This window comes from Chiloscyllium plagiosum, chromosome 3 (assembly GCF_004010195.1).
Source record: "Chiloscyllium plagiosum isolate BGI_BamShark_2017 chromosome 3, ASM401019v2, whole genome shotgun sequence".
NCBI lineage: Eukaryota > Metazoa > Chordata > Chondrichthyes > Orectolobiformes > Hemiscylliidae > Chiloscyllium > Chiloscyllium plagiosum.
Genome location: NC_057712.1, coordinates 88592001 through 88611683, shown reverse-complemented (window position 1 = coordinate 88611683; position 19683 = coordinate 88592001). Strand labels below are relative to the sequence as shown.

At 41.1% G+C, this 19683-nt stretch overlaps 1 protein-coding gene across 1 annotated transcript in view; it reads right to left on the bottom strand.

Moving 5' to 3' along the window:
- Nucleotides 1-19683, bottom strand: part of LOC122547230 (NADP-dependent malic enzyme-like) — a 434918-nt gene that overhangs the window by 196026 nt on the left and 219209 nt on the right. The window lies entirely within an intron of this gene.

The window sequence follows — 19683 nt, the reverse complement described above, 5'->3', positions numbered from 1 at the left end:
AGCGAGACCGGTTTCTGAATTCTGAAGGTCTAATATCCAGTGCCAGTCACAACTGGGTTTATCAATTCCTGCCTGCTTCAATCTGAGAGGTGAGTAAAGGGTCAAGCAATGTCACAGTGTATAGAAGTAGCCAAATAGTTAATCACAAGACTGCTCTGCACAAGCTTTGTCATTATAGCTTTATGTCTTTGCTTGAACAACCCAATTTGAACAACTATTTTATTCAACACTTTACTGCAGCAACATTAAATCATGGCTCCATGCAGGTCTATGTTCCTACATCCAGTTTAGAATTTTACCCTTGACTTTATATTGTTTCGACAAAATGCATCACCTCACATTTTTCTGCATTAAATTTTTAATCAGCCTCATGTCTATGTCCTCTTCAGGTCCATCACTATTCTCCTCCGTTCTCAGTTTCATATTGTAGCTCATCTGCACATTTCCGAAATTGTGTCCTGTACACGTACCACTAACCATTCACCACCGCTGTTTAATGCAACACACCCAACCTGCCGATGTCCTTCCTTGGGTTTCAGGTCAGTTGGCAGATCTATAATGTGACATTAGATCAAATGCCTTATGAAGGTTGATATACCCAACACCTACTGCATTATGTTTAAATGAATTAATCAAGTTAGTTCTCAAAGACAATATATCTGACAATACAGCAGTCCCCAACTACTACACCGAATTATCAGCTTAGCTTAAAAGTTCACGTTTATACCGGGTCATAGAATTCTTTACCCAACTCAAGAGATCAACTTGCTATCACTTGAACCAAGGTTACACTGGAAAAGATGGCTCACAGTAATTCAGGCAACTAATTTCAATCTTTCTATTTGACCATTCAACAATACTATAACACCAGGAATTGCATTGTTGATGTTGAGCATGGCATCATTTGAAAAGTAACGTACTAGTGACAATCCAGTACCTTTAGCAAAGCTAACTGTGTGCGACAGTTAGAATTGCTACATTGTGGAACCATGCTGTTCGGCCCATCGAGACCACACTGACCCTCCAAAGAGCGGGCCAGAATGTTGCAGGCAAACACAAATGATTTTTAAAAATCAGATAGCATATCACACCATGCAGAATCATACCTCACTTCAAAAGTTTCCTAATCAATTGTGACGTGATCTGGCATGTCCTGAGAATGTAAAGGGGGTAAAGAAATGGAAGGTTTACCTTCCTTCATCACTTTAAACATGCAGAGCTCCACTCCACAAATCACCAGGCATCGAACACAGAACATTATTTTATGAGCATTTTCGTTCTCACAAAATTGCTACCAAACATGACTTGAGCATGGAATACTGCTCATAATTAAAAGGAAGGGGGTAGTAACTCAGGGCTTCAATCACAAACAGAAAATTTGTAAGTTATTAACTTTAAATCCATCAAGTTGTGCTTGTTTAGACACAGCAGTATTACACTCTTTAAATCTAAAAACTGATTGCCTAAATGGCTTCCCTTACACTTGAGTCACAGATATATTATTGAATAAAAAAGTCTTTAAAAAAGGCAGAATGCTCCCCCTCCACAAGTTCCATTAACTTCTACCCACAACACATTTTTAAAACCAAAATCACTTTTCTCACTTGCGCACAACTTGGCAAACATACATTTCACTTTCGAAATTATAATTTTCCATGTATTAAGCCAAATCTGTACTTATTCTTATCCTGGTTATAAATTGAAATAAGTTGCCAATTTCAAGAACAAGTAAACAATAATCAAGGAGGTTTTCTTTATTGCGTTGTCTTGTCTTTTAAGTTTATTTAATTTTCCTTAATGAATTTAAGCAGCATAGTTGAAATTTGAAAATTCTGTATCTCATCAGAGCACAAAAAGCTTTCTTTCGTGCATCTTATACATGCCTTTCTTAGAGAAAGATTGTTTAAAGTATGGCAATTAGCATACCTTTCCAGTGACTCAGACTGACTTTTTGGGTGGAGAAAGTTAGAATAAGTCAGCATAATAAATTTAGCAAGCATAACAAACACTCCTTGTTCTGTTGCGGAAAACAAAATAATAAGTGGCATACATTAATCTGAATGAAACAGCCCATTAGACCAAATCTACATCATAAAAGGTCATTGTGTGTAGGCATGAACTCTAACTATGACACACTCTGGAAGACATTCAACTGTACACATATTTGATAAAAAGTGGGACCATAGATCCATTATTCCATGAGCTATTCAAAATAAAAATATTAACAGGGAAAACACCACAAAAAAAAAGTCAAAGGAGGACACACTGATGTGATTTAGTGGCAACTCAAAATTCTGTAGTTCACAAAATACTCCTAGTCATTCTATACTCCTTATTCTGTCTTTTTGGCCCATACGGTAACATAGTAGATAGTATGAAACTGTCTGACCTGACTCAATGTATCATTCTTACCTCAGATTTAGAAGGACGTGGCTTGAAGTTCTACTCCAGACATGAAAACTAACCTTACTTTTCACTGCAGTAACAAAAGAGGTGCAGTGTGGCCATCAAGATGCTATTTAATGGTCCACTCATGAAGTAGTTAGCCATAACAAGCGACTGCACTCCAAATTACATGAAATCTCAAACAGCTCCTGATAAGAACCAGGCTTTGTCTGCAGCTACTTGTGTAATGCTGTGAACTGCAGCACTCTCTAAACCCATGACCTCTACAGCCTAAATAAACAACAGCAGCAGAAACATGGGAACATCACCTGCAAATTCTCATCCAAATAAGTTGGAGCCCATGCTGATTTGGAACATTATTGTTGGTCCTACACTATGGAGGTGTCAAACTATCTTCCAAATGATCTCACTGGGGCCTTTGTTACTTTGGGGTGGCATGGTGGCTCAGTAGTTAGCACTACAGCCTCTCAGCGCCAGGGCCCAGGTTCGATTCCAGCCTCGGGCGACTGTCTGTGTGGAGTTTGCACATTCTCCCAGTGTCTGCTTGGATTTGTTCCCACAGTCCAAAGATGTGCAGGTTAGGTGAATTGACCATGGTAAATTGCCCATAGTGTTAGGTGCATTAGTCAGAAGGAAGTATGTCTGGGTGGGTTACTCGTCGGAGGTCGGTGTGGACTTGTTGGGCCAAATGCCTGTTTCCACACTGCAGGGAATCTAATCTGATAGTAAGCCACATCACACACACAGCCATTCTTCATAGAAAGCAGATCACCACCCTTTTTATGGTAATCCCTGATGGGCAATAAATGCTGACCTTGCCAGCGACATCCACACCCCAAAAATAAAGGTTAAAAAAAATTGCTTAAAATTTTCTTGACATGGATATGCGACAATAGTCCCATTATGAAATGTTGGGTGTTTTGCAGCCTTGGCATGCTTTACAACATTAAAAGGGGTGATATAAATGCAAGTTGCTGGCATTGCAAAGATGCAAAACTAGAAGTACACAAGAATCTCCAGGGATTCCATTGAGTCTGATCAAAATTACCACCAAGGTTGCATTAAGGGAATCAACAGTGAGCCCCACATTCACAGCTTTGCAGAAGCCCATTGCAGTGCCAAAACAATTTTGTACTTTTAATGCAAGCACAGCAAAGAAAAAGTAATGGTTTTAGGGCACACATCAGCCCATATGCTTTGCTGAGAAACACTACAGAATCCATATTCTAGCTTAAGAGTAAAACTCCTTTGGGAAACACCAAGGCTAGTCTTGCATGCAAAGCTATCATGCACAAGATTTTATGTGCAGAGTGTGTGCGGTGGGTAGCATCTAACCAGTGCTTGTGCAAATTCAGCACAAGGCCATATTTGAATACTTTAATAATTTGTGGTCTGTGCTTCGAGGAATTAAATAGCTTAAACATGATAGAAGTTTTCAACATGGAAAAATAACACTCCATATGTTCTCTGTGGAAATGAAAGGAGAAACAAAATGAGAAAAGAAAATATCAGCGATGGATGGGTTTTCAAGAATTCATAATGTACTTGAAACAACTGACACTTTTACTATAAACATTTAATAATAAAATTAAAAATGGAACCACAAGGGTACATAGCATGCAAAATCTGCAGCTGGAACAAATCAACGGCACAGGACTATAAAAGCTCATTGGGGTGGTTTCATTTGGTTACCGTTTTCCATATCTCAAAAAAATTAACATCTGCAGCTGCTGTATATTTGAGGTAAAAGCAAAAAGTGCTGGAAATACTCAGTAATTCAGGCAGCATCTGCGGAGACAGAAAAACAAAGTTAAAAGCAGGATTTTTCCCTCTCTGTAAGTTGCAGAGCAGATTACTGGCATAGCTAATGTTTGGGAAGATTGGAACTGGAGAGAACTCTGCCCTCTTCTTGACCACATTAGCAATTAAATTGTGGTTGAAGGATAATCATCCCATCCTGCCAGCAATTAAGGTTCTTGTGTCTCCAACTGACTTAAATTGTACTGGTGGCAGGTTGGTATCCCTGACAAGTTTCCCAGCAGGTGAGTAAAGACGCTGCTTTTTTGATAGGAAAAGCAGGATAGCCTGTCTGTTATCTTAGGGCTGGGAAAGAAGGTGCCTCTAATTGTCTCAATCCATGGAAATTTGGAGTACATGTTGGGACCACAGATGAGGAGGGTGACAGCCACTGCATATGCCCTTGCCTCTGACCATACCCACTCCTGTCAGCCTCTTACTCCCACCCCCAGCGCATCGCCAAATCTTCCAACATATCCACAAAAGAAACCACTCATGTTCTCCCTGATCCAAATTTCCATGGCTGATCAGCACAGGCACCCAATAAATGCTCTCCAAATCCCAGCAGCTGCTAACCTCTGCATGGCTAGCAGTCTCAGGCAGGAAGAAACTCAGAGCTGCAGCTCGGTAAAAGTCAGAAAATCCCAACAGTCAGCGCTCGAGCTCCTGACTGGCACTAGTTCCAGCAGGTTTTCTGGCTAGTTCAGGGACAAGCGGGTACTTGCACTTAAAGATGCAGATGGGAAAACAAAGAAAATCCCAGCCAATGTTTTACATCTGTGGCTTTTTGCCAGAGTTTGAAAAAATATAGATCTTAAAAAAAAAAAAGAGGGTTTTAAGCAACGTGTTGGCAAAATAAGAAACTTAGGGACAATGGAGATCAGCAAGGTTGGAGGGAAGGAAAGATTAAGTGACTAACCAGTGATAGCTCAAGGCAAAAAGAAATGACATGGGGATAGGGAAAGGAAGCAAACATGAAGAAAGAAACCATATGACATCTTAAAAGAATCTGAGCACAGGTTAGAATTGAACCTGCAAGGCCATGAAATAATGACTGAACACTGCTGGTCCTGAAGCTTACAATGATTCTCCTGATAACCAGAGAAGCCCTACAACATTAAAGCAGGCCATTTGGCCCATCAAGTCTACACGGACCCTCCAAAGAGATTCTCACCCAGACTCACTTCCCTACCTTATCCCTGCAAATCCCATGGCTAATCTACCTAAACTGCACATTGTTGCATTGTGGGAGGAAACCAGAGCAGCCAGAGGAAACCCACATAGACAGAGAATGTGCAAACTCTACACAGACAGACACCCAAGGTGACTGAGGTAGCAGTGCTAACCACTAACCACGTAGCCCACGAGAACACCCAAACAGTCAGGGACAGGAAGGTCAGAGTGGGAACAAGGTTGAGAATTAAAATTAGAGAGATGATCATGAGCTCAGTTCATGTTTTGAGGTGGAAGCGAGAGGGTGGGGTCTCGACAATGCAGCCTCCAATCGGAGTCTGGTTTTCCTAATGTACAGGAGACAGCACGGTGAGCAACAAACATAGTTTATGACATTAAGGATGAGAAAAATTACTCTCAGCTGGAAGGAGCACTTGTATGATGGGAACAGAGGCTATGATTAGGTATTACATCTCCTGTTGCGCTCACATGGAAAGGCACCTTTGGAAGGGGAGGAGTCAAGAGGTCACAGAGCAGCATCCAGGAGCATAAAGTGTTGGCATATTACTGTTAAACCATAAGAAATCCATTTTTCCCATGTCCTGCAATAATTCTACGAAATGGATTCAACAAAAGCTCGCGTTCTTAATAACCTCAAATGATACAGTCATTCAGAGCAATAATTGAGAGCCTCTCACACAGATGTTTACTCAGTTTATAGAATACCTTTTGACAGCTACATTTCACGGCATTTAAATTCCCCTCTGATTAACTATGTGGACCCAGCTTTTGTTTATCCATTGTCCTGTTGTCACTCACCTTCAACTAATACTACTATCTTTTTCTATCAATCACTCTTGCCCTCCCTCCATCCTGTACCAGATTCATTCATTATTCTACTCCCACAGACACCTTTTACCCAACTCTATGTGCTTAGGATCTTCCAGTTCTGCCAAAAGGTCATGAACCTGAAAGGTTACCTCCCTCCCTCTTTCCCTTTACTGGATGCTGGCAGTGCAACTGAGTATTTGCAGCAGTTTCAGGTTTTTATTTCAGATTTCTAACATCCACACTATATTTTGCTTTCATGAATTTACAAGGCTAACCCTCTCAAAGAATTCACAATTCTGCTCATAAATAATAACCAATCACCTTCCTCCATCCTGCTCCCTAATAAGCTAGTTTTGTTTTGTAATTTTTCTCATGATTTAATCCGTAGTATGATTCTGTTTCGAGCTCCATTGGGTGTGCATCTTTAATGTGATTAATACAAAAATGCTTCATTGCTCATTTATTGCAAGTTGCAGCTCAGTGCCCATGACACAGAAAGCTGCTTTCTATTCTCTGCCAAAGGAAGAATTCATTCCCCCGCCCCTCCACAGTTGTTTGTTACTGTGCTTTATTAAAGCAGATTTTAAAAAACAACAGATTACACTGATTTTACACAGTTTTGTTTTAAATCCATCATCATGTAGTTCTCAGTGGCTATCAAAAAGTCATTTCTGGAATAGGTCCATTTGATAAGATTTGCATTTAGAAACCTAGAGAAGTGTTGAACAATTGCCAGCAAATCTGCCCTGGCTGTGAGAATGCTGGAACTGAACAATTGTTGGCAATTTCCAATCAAAAAACTTCCCATACTTTGAGAAGAATCCTGCTGTAGTTGACGTCAATAACCGAGCTGTCTGGGAATGGAATTTATTGAGGAACGGTAACCAGCCCACAGAATCCATTACTAACAGGCTACTCTTTGCAATGGTCATACTGCAGATATCCTTGAGGTAAGTTCCCATCACAGAATTTGGTGTGCATTTCATGCAGGATTTCTGACTCTCAAAATACTTCAACATTTGCTCACTGAGCTCAAGATGAAGAAAGTTGTAGGGGCTACACTAATGCCTATATTTTAAGTTAAAAATCACAACACCAGGTTATAGTCCAACAGGTTTAATTGGAAGCACACTAGCTTTCGGAGCGACAATCACCTGATGAAGGAGCGTCGCTTCGAAAGCTAGTGTGCTTCCAATTAAACCTGTTGGACTATAACCTGGTGTTGTGAGATTTTTAACTTTGTACACCCCAGTCCAACACCGGCATCTCAAATCATGAGGCCTATATTTTAGGCGCTATTCTGAAGGAGGCGTTTGGATAGTAAACACATTAGTCAACAATTGTTGACTGGTGGGGAGACATACCGAGCTAGAACTCGGAGAGACATGCTCCTCCTGATCAGGCAAGAATCCTTGAAAAAATATCCTAGTTGCCTCGATCAGAGTCGGCAGTGATCCCTTTGATGCCTACTCGCTAGGGAATGCTCAATGGATGCTCTGCTCATTGATAGCTCAAACTTGCACTGGAGTTCTTGAACTGATGTGGAACCCAAGATGCAGATTAAAAATCACCATCTCTTGCCAATGAACTTGAACAACAGTTTGGACATCACGAATATGCAACTATACAGGAGTGGATCAGCAAGTTGCTATCTCTGACAGTGCTGCATGTCGCTTCCTGCTCCCTGTGACACCCCATTCACTGCCAGACATGTCACCCAGTGTATCGCTTTGCTCACAAATCGAGGCAGTGAATGTGAAAGGAGGCAGAGGGTGAAACAGTAAGGGTTCAAGTGTTGGAAGCAGAAAGAGGGGTCATCAAAAAGGATTAAAGGGTGAGTGGTGTGAAAGCAAGGCAGGGAGAGCTTAGGAATGGAGCAGTATCTGCAGGCATTGGACCAGTGTCACTGGGCAGTGGTCTCACTGACACAGACTGTGTGGCTGGTGAGCACGTTCCCGCAGTTGTAGCGAACACAGCCAATAAAATTTGGCTATTGGTGAAAACTGCTGGGTGCCTGAAACCCACATGGAAAATGGCTGATGGAGCAGGGATAGGGTGATAACTACTGTACCATGAAGATCAGCAATGTTTACCCCCTCCTTGCTGCCCACCCCACCTCTATTGGCACAAAACACCAACATTAAGCCTATGTTATGTGCTTGCCAACAATAATATTTTAGAGCAGATTATTTTAAAATTAGGTAGTAACCAGACTCCCACAATTGGTATAGCAGTTTGTGTTCATTCCCACATTCAGATGATAAGTTTCAGAAATTGCAGATCTCTCCATATAAACATACTACTGCAAAGTAGGAAAATTGCTGGTGCATAGTGGCTCAGCTGTTAGCACTGTTGCTTCACAGTGTCAGGGTCCCAGGTTCGATTCTAGCCTCGGGTTACTGTGTGGAGTTTGGACATTCTCCCAGTGTTTCTTTGAGGGTTTCCACCAGGTGCTCCGGTTTGCTCCCAATGTTTAAAGATGTGCAGGCTAGGTGGTTTAGTCATGGGGAAATGCAGGGATAGGAAAGGGGATGGGGTGGATCTGGGTGGGATGCTCTTCAGAGTCAGTGTGGACTTGATGAGCTGAATGGCCTGCTTCCACACTATAGGGATTCTATGAACTTCTATAAAGCATAACAGATTGGTCAGAAGTAAGCTGACAAAACATGTATCGATCTCTACAATATTGAGATCAAAAACTACATGTCAGTGAGTAAATATCAAGTGAATAGATTTTTGTAAATACAGAATGATTTAAGTCAGAGTCATAGAGATGTACAGCATGGAAACAGACCCTTCAGTCCAACTCATCCATGCCGACCAGATATCCCAATCCAATCTAGTCCCACCTGCCAATACTTTGCCCATATCCCACCAAACCCCTCCTATTCAAATACCCATCCAGATGCCTTTTAAATGTTGTATTTGTACCGGCTTCCGCCACTTTCTCTGGCAGCTCATTCCATACACCTACCACCGTCTGCGTGAACAAGTTGCCCCATAGGTCTCTTTTATATCTTTCCCCTCTCACCCTAAACCTATGCCCTCTAGTTCTGGACTACCCCACTACAGGGAAAATACTTTGACTATTTACCCTATCCATGCCCCTCATGATTTTATAACCCCTATAAGGTCACCCCTCAGCCTCTGATGCTCCAGGTAAAACAGCCCCAGCCTATTCAACCTCTCCCTATAGCTCAAATCCCCAAACCCTGTCAACATCCTTAAATCTTTTCTGAACCCTTTCAAGTTTCACAACATCCTTCTGATAAGGAGGAGAACAGAACTGCATGCAACATTCCAACAGTGGCCTAACCAATGTCCTGTACAGCCATAAAATGACCTCCCAACTCCTGTGCTCAATACTCTGACCAATAAAGGAAAGCATACCAAATACTGCCTTCACTATCCTATCTACCTGGGACTCCACATTCAAGGAGCTATGACCTTGCATTCCAAGGTCTCTTTATTCAGTAACACTCCCTAGGACCTTACCATTAAGTGTATACGTCCTGCTAAGATTTGCTTTCCCAAAATGCAGCACCTCGCATCTTTTTAAATTAAACTCCATCTGCCACTCCTCAGCCCATCTGATCAAGATCCCGGTGTAATCGGAGGTAACCTTCTTCACTGTCCACTACAGTCTTGAAATAATTGCGGACACAAACTAGATAACTTAGTTAACATTAAAAATCTGAGTTTTCTTTCCTTTTACAAATACTTGCACATATTTAGTAACAATGCTGTTCATTCTTCCACAATCATTGCAGGAAAAAAAAAAGCTACAAACCGGTTTGTATTTTCTGAAACGCACTGACGTACTTATTTCAATCTTTACTACATAGATGCTATTGCTTTTGATGGAAGAAAATTATGGATGACAGAGTGAAGACAATTATCCCTGGTGCCTTGGCTCACAGCAGCAGCTCTTTCAAAGCCTCTCAAGGGGGAAATGATTACACTACGTCTTCAATTCAGAGGATCTGTGAGAAGCAAAGAAACCTTAACCACATCAGTTATTCAGCTCAGCAATTGCAAAGAAGAAAAAAAAAGGTCTGTTGAAGTACACTAAAATATTGTTTCTTTAATCTTATAGGTTCACAGTAGTGCAGTTAGCATACAGCACAATGGTATATATTGTTCTTCATATATTGATTCTAACTGCTGCTAAACTTGGTTTAAAGATGGAAATAAAAGAATCATACAAGTCATTCATCTGTTTTTAATGACTTGTGTGGGGATGGCACGGCCACATATTAAACAGTCACACTCTTACATTAACTGCTATTAATAGTTTTCTGGAAACAATTTATACAAACATCATATTCATTAAAAGCATATCATTTATCAGAAGTTGCTTTACCAAAAAAAAAATAATCACTCTGGGTAGTCTCAATTTGAGCTCAGTAGCAGTTGCCTTGCCTCAGAGGCAAGTAGTTATGGGCTCAAGTTTCACTTGAGTAGGTGATGCAAGAGGATACAGTACCTCAGTGTAGGACTGAAGGAATGTGTTGTTGCTGGAAATGTCATCTTCCTGATGAAATCTTAAGTCAAAGTGCCATCAGATAGACATAAATGAGCCCAGACATTATTTGCAGTGTAAAAAAATTTACCACTGCACCAATAGTTACTGTGACTCAACTAGTAATTCAGAGACCCAGGCTAAGGATCTGCAGACATGGATTTAAACCAAATTAAATTAATGTCTCAGTAATGCTGATATAACATATCTGGCACATTACTGATTAATGATCATTCAGGAAGGAAATCTATCCATCCTGACCAGTCTGGCCTACATGACTCCAGACCCACAGCAATGTGATTGAAACAGACTGCCATCTGAAATTACCCTGGCATTGAGTGATTTGCTAGGCGATCAGGAATAGGCAAAGGCTGGCCTTACCAGCAATCCTACATCATATGGTAGAATATCCAAATGCCAAAAACAGTGCTTGATTATATCTCTGTGCTGATTAACAAACCTTGTTGGGTGCATATTGGCTGCTGTTTTCAGTTTCCCTACAATAGCGTCTGCTCATCAAAAATGATTGTTTGTTTAACACCACTTCTAAAGGACACTGAAGCTTTTGTACAAATAGAAACTATTCCCTCCTCCACGACTCAAGCATCAGAACCCTAGCTCACTAGGCAATGTCATGACAAGAATTACCAACATTTTTTCACATAGCGAACATCCAAACTCAGCCAGAGATCAAGCAGCTCTGCGCAGTTAAAAAGACATTGAGACAAAACTGGTGCCAGACACTGACAAACACAGCCAGCTATATTAAGAGGTTTGGTAATTATCTGTGGCCTGTTCACACACTCAGTGACATGGTGTGACAAGGAGACAGCAAGAGAAACAGAAAATAGGCCTTGTGTTTCCCCATATTTAAAGTACTATATTTTTAAAAGTCAGTCTCTTCCAGTAAGATTATATAACAAAGTAAACGACTGATGATAAATAGGAGCAGTGGTTTCTTCTTAACAGAGGCTGAGGAGCCCCATCAATGCTCTAGAACCTCCACAACATTGAAAAATAGTTTGCCCCAGTTAGCAAGATCAATCAGGTTTCTTAAAGCATAATTATTAGTTTATCCTCAAAATAACACTTAGGAAATAAAGATATAATACTTGGTCAACATACACAGTCAGTAATTTAGAACTATGTATATCTCTGTCCAGCTTAGGCTTCTCAAAGTGCTGGCCAGTACTGGTCAAGGAGAGTCATTAGCTGAAATACTGGAATCCTGAACTCCAAAGCAGCAATGGCTGACCTACCCCCTCTAATAGGTCTTCTCCTCCCCTTTGTACACTAAGCAGTCACAACAGCTTTCAAGCCTCAAAATAGGATCACAGTGCAAAAAGGTTATATCAGATTACAACAGTATCATGATCAGATGAGCCAATGGGCTGAGGAGTGGCAAATGGAGTTTAATTTAGATTAACGCAAGGTATTGCTTTTTGGGAAAGCAAATCTTAGCAGGACTTATATACTTAATGATAAGATCCTAGGGAGTGTTGCTGAACAAAGAGACCTTGGAGTGTACGTTCATAGCTCCTTGAAAGTGGAGTCACAGGTAGATAGGATTGTGAAGGCACCATTTGGTATGCTTTCCTTTATTGGTCAGAGGATTGAGTACAGGAGTTGGGAGGTCATTTTGCAACTGTACAGGACATTGGTTAGGCCACTGTTGGAATATTGCATGCAATTATAGTCTCCTTCCTATAGACAGGATGTTGTGGAACTTGAAAGGATTTACAAGGATGTTGCCAGGGTTGGAGGATTTGAACTAAAGGTAGAAGTTGAATACGCTGGGTCGGTTTTCCCTGGAGCGTCGGAGGCTGAGGGGTGACCTGATAGAGGTTTATAACGAGGTTTGAGAAGATTTGTAGCTCAGGTTGGAGGTTTTGGCTGTAGGTTTGCTTGCTGAGCTGGAAAGTTCATTTCCAGACGTTTCATCATCCTACTAGGGAGCGTCTCCAGTGGGCCCAAGGTAAAGTACTGCTGATAATTTCTGCTTTCTATGTTTGGGTTTCTTTGGGTTGGTGATGTTATTTCCTGTGGTGACGCCACCGCCTGTTCCTTTTCTCAGGGGTGGTAGATGGGTTCTAACGTGGTGTGTTTATAAACGAGAGGTTTATAAAATCATGAGCGACATGGATAGGATAAATAGACAAAGTCTTTTCCCTGGGGTGGGGGCATTGGTTTAGGGTGTGGGGGGAAAGGTAAAAGAGACCCAAGGGGTAACTTTTTCGCGCAGAGGATGGTACGTGTATGGAATGAGCTGCCAAAGGAAGTGGAGGTTAGTATAATTGCAGCATTTAAAAGGCATCTGGATGGGTATATAAATAGGAAGGGTTTGGGGGGATGTGGGCTAGGTGCTGGCAGGGGGGGACTAGATTGGGTTGGGATATCTGGTCAGCATGGACGAGTTGGTCCAAAGAGTCGGTTTCCATTCTGTACATCTCTATGACGCTATGTTCAGGAGCATTAATTTAAATATCCCCCAACTACATACAACCTCTTCAGGAAAAAGAAAAAAAGATTTATCTGTGGAGATGGTCTTTGGTGAAAAGCAAATGCTATGGCTAATTGGTTATGCTTGAACATAAAAGTATGAAGTGTAACCTGCTCTGGAGTCTGTTGCTTTGACGTATGTGGCTGTATCAGTAATCAAGCACAGTTGTCTGACATCTTGCAGTCACAGCTTGCTCAAGCAATACAATCTTATGTTTCTTCAATCATTCTTTCAAAATACCAAATTGGTTTTTCCCCTAAACTCAACAAGAGGACGTTCTTTTCAGAAATGAGATGGAGATCAACTGGACAGCTTGTTCGTAACCTTGTCCTATTGTTCTTCCTCCAATTCAGCTTCTTCTTGGGCCCCACTCCCAAAAAGAGTCTTCCATTCAACTCAGTTAGTTCTTAGCAAGGGTTCTTCCAACCAGCATAGATAAAACAACAGCCTTCACCAAGGGCACCACAGTGGCTCAGTGGTTAGCACTGCTGCCTCACAGCACCAAGGACCCATCTTAGATTCTAGCTTCATGCAACTGTCTGTATGGAGTTTGCACATTCACCCAGTGTCTGCATGGGTTTCCTGCAGGTGCTCCAGTTTCCACGCATAATCCAAAAGATGTGCAGGTTAGGTGAATTGGCCATGCTAAAATGCCCATTGTGTTCAGGGATGTGTAGGTTAGGTGCACTAGTCAGGAGTAAATGTAGAGTAGTAGGGCAGGGGAAAGGTTCTGGGTGGGTTACTCTTTGGATGGTCAGCGTGGACGTATTGGGCCAAATGGCCTGTTTCCATACTGTAGGGATTCGATGATTCTACAAAGCCAGTTCAAAAATCAGTCCCAGTCAGGCTTTATATCAATGTATCAAGCAAGCAGTTATCAACTGTTAGGAAGCCTGGTTTTAAAAATTCCCAATACCCACAAATGACCTATTAAGGATCTCCAGAAATTTCCCATAAAACTTTAAATTTATTTTCCACAATCCTTCATAACTTGAGTCCTCCAAACAATGATTATATGAGGCATGATTTTAGAATGCCAAACACTAGCAAGTTCATAAGTTAATGCATAATACTCCAGTAAATCTGGATTCATTAAAAAGTTATGTTAAAAGATAAAAGCCAACCGAGCTGCAGGCAAAATATATTCATGGTGAAGAAGTCATTCATAGAATGATTGAAACTGCACTGTAGGGATTCTATTTAGGAAGGGCGTACATAAGAATAGATATTGGGTGTCATATCTGATTCTCAACAGGAGCCAAAAAGCGTTTTCAAAGAAGCATTAACTATATAATTAATAATGGAAGCAGTGTGAAAATACCAAGGTTAAAATCCTTGGCTGGGTCTCCAAGAGTTCAGAGTGGCATTACACTAGTATTAACAAAAGTTTTGGTTCAGATTTCTACTCCAATGCACTTAAATGTCACCCAAAGCAAAATCTTCAGCATGACTGACAACATACGAATATAACATTTGTAAAGCTCAAAAGCGACAAGCTTAAAAGGCACTCTAGCTGAATGCACGGAGCCTTTGCAGTGTTACAACACAGGATAAACCCTCCTGCTCAATTCAACCCTGTAACACAAAAGATTTATTCCGTGCAGTAATCTGTGACAACTTGAGAGGCCAAGAACTATTTAAAGTAAAAATTAACAACTTTATTTCTTAAAGTATAACAGAATAACTATTTACAACTCCTTCCTCTAACTTATCTTTTACCTCCCCTTCTATAATTCTAGTCTGATTTACAAAACAAAACTTTTTATTTCAAAACCAGGCAGCTTTCCGTTCTTCTCTGTATTCCTGTCTTCTTCTTGGGGATTCTGCTTCACAGGTTACTGATTGATAAAGGTACCTTTAAGAGAGCTATTTTTCAGGCAGTCTTTTTACGTACTGGTGGCTTGGCAGTTCTCCTCCTAACTGTTCAATTTTCCCTGGTCTTCTACTCCCAAAGCATCGGATTGGGTCATTGAATTTTGTATATCGACAATCTTAAAAGCCAAACTGGATTGGGAGTTTGATATTTTCTTTTTGTGGGTGGGTGTATATAATTTAAACTGATTGGCCTAATTCAAATCGGTTTTTGTCTCCAGGCAACCAGCCACCCTCACTACTCTAATAGCTGGACCATAGGTTATATTCTATCTTACTGAGAAGACTTCGCACTGTCACTGCCAGCTTATAACTCTCTTAAAAAAGTACAGTACACCTATATCTTCATAACAGCAGTCAAGTCAATGAATTAACAATGCAAAAAGTTGTATGCAGCTAAGGTATGCTTGTGATTACGGAGGCATGGCTGTGGATTCACCAAGCTACGGATTGAATGTCAAAAGGTACTCCATCTTCAGAAAAGGCCAAAGTGGTAAAGGAGATTAGGTGGCATTAATAGTGAAAGATGAAGTCAGTGAAATAGTGAGAAAGGATATTGCCATAGAAAGTCTAGATATGGATCAATCTGAACAGCGCCAAACAACAAGAGAATATTAGTCGGGAAAAAAAAAATCAAGGACTTCCAGATGCTGGAAATTTAAAAAATAGAAATTGCTGGAAAATCTAAGCAGGTCAGACAGCATCTGTGGAAAGAAAGCAGAGTTAATGTGTGTGGTCCAGTGACCATTCTTCAGATGGGATCTTTTTCTTAAGTGGGACATATCTCTGGCCTCCAAACTGAAGTGCTGAAGTAGGGGAAATTGAAAATGCATGCAAGTGGGCCACAGTAATCATAGGTGACTTCAATCTATTTAGAGACCTGGAAACCATAATTTCAATCATACAGTGCTGGATGATTTCCTGAAGGGTTCACAATGTTGATTTTTAGACCAATACACTGAATAGCCAACTCAACAGGTCACTTTAGGACTTTATTTTGGAAATGTGATAAGTTTAATTAACTTTCCTGTTTTGAGGGGTCCTTTGGGGAAAAATGATCAAGATAGAAAATGACCAGTCCAATCGATCCAAAATCTAAACAAAAGGGAACTACATACACAAGGGGCAAGTTGAGTTGATGGACTGGACAACTTCATTAAAAAGGCAAACATTAACACAAGGAATATAAACATGCATTGCAGCAGTGATTCATTCCTGCAAATAAATTAGTGCAACAGGTAAAGTGATTAACAAAAGAAATTAAGGATAGTATTTGATCAAAAGAGGAGCAAAAGAGGATTGTATAAAGTTGGTCAAAAAAAGTATCAAGCCTTAGGAATGGGAGCAGTTTAGAATTAATCAGCAAAGGAGGACCAAGAGAGTATGAGAACAAACTTTCAAGGAACAAAAGTGGACTGTAAGAGCTTCTCTATGTATGCAAAAAGAAAATGATTAATGAGCACAAATGTAGGACCCTTTAGTCTGAAACAGGACAATGGAGAACATTGTAATGGCAGAGCAATTAAGCAATCGTTTTGGTTCTGTCTTCACAAGAGACAATACTAAAAACCCTCTCAGAAGTGCTAGAGAAGCAAGAGTCTTTGGGAAGGTGGAACTGAAAGACATTAGTTTTAACCAAAAAAGTAGGATTGGAGAAATCAATGGGACTGAAAGCTGATAAACCCCCAGTGCACGACAATCTACAACTGAGGGTACCAAAGGAGGTGATCATAGAAAAGTAGATGCATTGGGTGTCATCTTCCAAAATTCTGTGTATTCTGGAACAGTTCTGGCACATTGGAGGTTATATTTTCCATCCTCCAAAATGTTTAAAATAAGAGAGGGAGAATTACAGACTGATCAATCTAATATCAGTATTCGGGGAAATGCTACAATCTATCAAAAAAAATGTCAGAACACACTTCTCTTCTGCACCATCCTGGCATCAGGACAATGCAATCCCTGCTGACAAATCCCAGTGCCAATTTCCCCTCATCTGCCATGCCCTCTGTGCAGCCATGCAGGACAACTACAGAATGTCTGGGCACTGGGGTTGCTAGACTAAATCAAGATGTCCAACCAGTAGCAATTCTTCTGGTTTGGCTAGTGGGAAAATCAGAGTCAGGAGTGTGGTGCTGGAAAAACACAGGTCAGACAGCATCAGAGGAGCAGGAGAATCGACGTTTCGAGCATAATCCCTTCATCAGGAATGAGGGCTTATGCCCAAAAATGTCAATTCTCCTGTTCCTCAGATGCTGCCTGACCTGCTCTGCTTTTCCAGCACCACACACACAACTCTGATCTCCAGCATTTGCAGTCCTCACTTTCTCCAAGTGGGAGAATCAGGCTAACATTACATCGAGGAGGGCCACAGGGCTAGGTTTGGGAAGATAGGGAGAAAAAAAAAAAATCTAAGGCCTCACAGAGAGGCACTCCACAAACTCAGTGGAAATGACATTGAGCTCAGATATATGTTAAGATTTTAGCACTTTCAATTGATTTGAGCATGATGTTGCATTTTCTAAAGGGAAAACAATTACTTTCCAGTATTGCTATTTCGGAATATGCATTTCTCATTAAAGCTTCAGGTTCTATTATCTTCTTTGCACAATTTAATTCCTCTCACCCAAAGGAAATTATGCTTGTGTCATTCTTTAAACAGGTTAGCACTGTTGCCTCACAGCGCTAGAGACCTGGGTTCAATTCCCGCCTGAGGCACCTGTCTGTGTGGAGTTTGCACATTCTCCCCGTGTCTGCGTGGGTTTCCTCCGGGTACTCCGGTTTCCTTCCACAGTCCAAAGATGTGCAGGTTAGGTGAATTGGCCATGCTAAATTGCCTGTAGTGTTAGGTGAAGGGGTAAATGTAGGGGAATGGGTCTGAGTAGGGTGCTCTTCGGCAGGTCGGTGTGGACTTCTTGGGTCAAAGGGCCTGTTTCCACACGAAGTAATCTAATCTAAAAAGAAAGTTGACCAGCTCTGAAGGGTAACCAGACTCTAAAATTAGCTCTGCTTTCTCTCAAGAGATGCTGCTAGACCTGTTGAGTTTCTCCAGAAATTTCTGGATTTTGTTTTGTTTGAGACCAACGTGTTTCAGTTAACATGTGCACTCAATAGAGATGTTTGAATATGCCGCAAGCGGTCAGTCTGTAATCCTCCAAATCAATGCAGAAAGTTTTAATTCGCTTTCTTTTAAGGGACATTTTTTGTAAATTAGATGTTGGCACAATAAGGTGACTCCAGCTGCAAGTTAGGGATTTATTCCACTGCACATGGGTGTGCATCTAACAAAATGATTTGACAATCCCACAGAAAATCAAAAATTTCTTCAAGTCTCAGTGACGAACTGGCCCAGTAGTGAATACGTAAATTCATAGTCCAGGAAATCTGACACAGAACATTGATGTCTCACATACTCATGTATTTAAAGGGTGTACTGAGGGAAAAGAATTAGCTCGAATCGTGATTATATTCTGTGGCTGAGTACCCACTGACACTCACTACCTTAGCTTACATGAACAATTTTGGAAAAGGGAGGGTACCTTTTTTTTTTAAAAAGATTCCCTACAGTGTGGAAACAGGCCCTTCGGCCCAACCAGTCCACATCGACCCTCTGAAGAGCAACCCACCCAGACCCATTTCCCTCTGACTAATGCACCTAACACCATGGGCAATTTAGCATGGCCAATTCAGCTGCCCCTGGTGCTGTGAGGCAGCAGTGCTAACCACTGAGCCACCGTGCCACCATGGTGGCACCAATCCAATATCAAGCATGGGTCAGCACTTTTGAGGCAGAGAGTGATAAAATGGGAAGAAAGTTATCAATGCAATAAAAAAAAAAAATCAGCTGTCACAAAGTGGGCAAGAGAAATGGAGCCAATCTGGTCTTAGATTCAAATCTAATCCAGAAGACTACATAAATGTGGATAAAAACAGTGCACCATCTTGCTCAATGAATTGCAAGGTGGCTTTTTTTTTTAAATCACCAGGGCAACACACAAAAGAGTTCTGGGCAAGCAAATGCTATGAATCACTGACTAAGTCACACACTTGTTAATTCGAAAGGATACACTATCAAGGAAGCTGCATAACAGATGTGCAATTCGCCCCACTCCATTTTTTCCCTTGCATTGAACATTATGCTCAAAAGAAAAAAATCTTTCAAAATACTTATTATTCTTTCACAGAATCACACAAACAAGACATGTTAGATATGCAATCAAACTCTAGACATTAAATCACATTATAAGACCATAAGACATAGGAGCGGAAGGAAGGCCATTCGGCCCATCAAGTCCACTCCGCCATTTAATCATGGCTGATGGGCATTTCAACTCCACTTACCTGCATTCTCCCTGTAGCCCTTAATTCCTTGTGACATCAAGAATTTATCAATTTCTGCCTTGAAGACATTTAGCGTCCCAGCCTCCACTGCACTCTGTGGCAATGAATTCCACAGGCCCACCACTCTCTGGCTGAAGAAATGTCTCCACATTTCTGTTCTGAATTTACCCCCTCTAATTCTAAGGCTCTGTCCACGGGTCCTAGTCTCCTCACCTAACGGAAACAATTTCCTAGCGTCCAC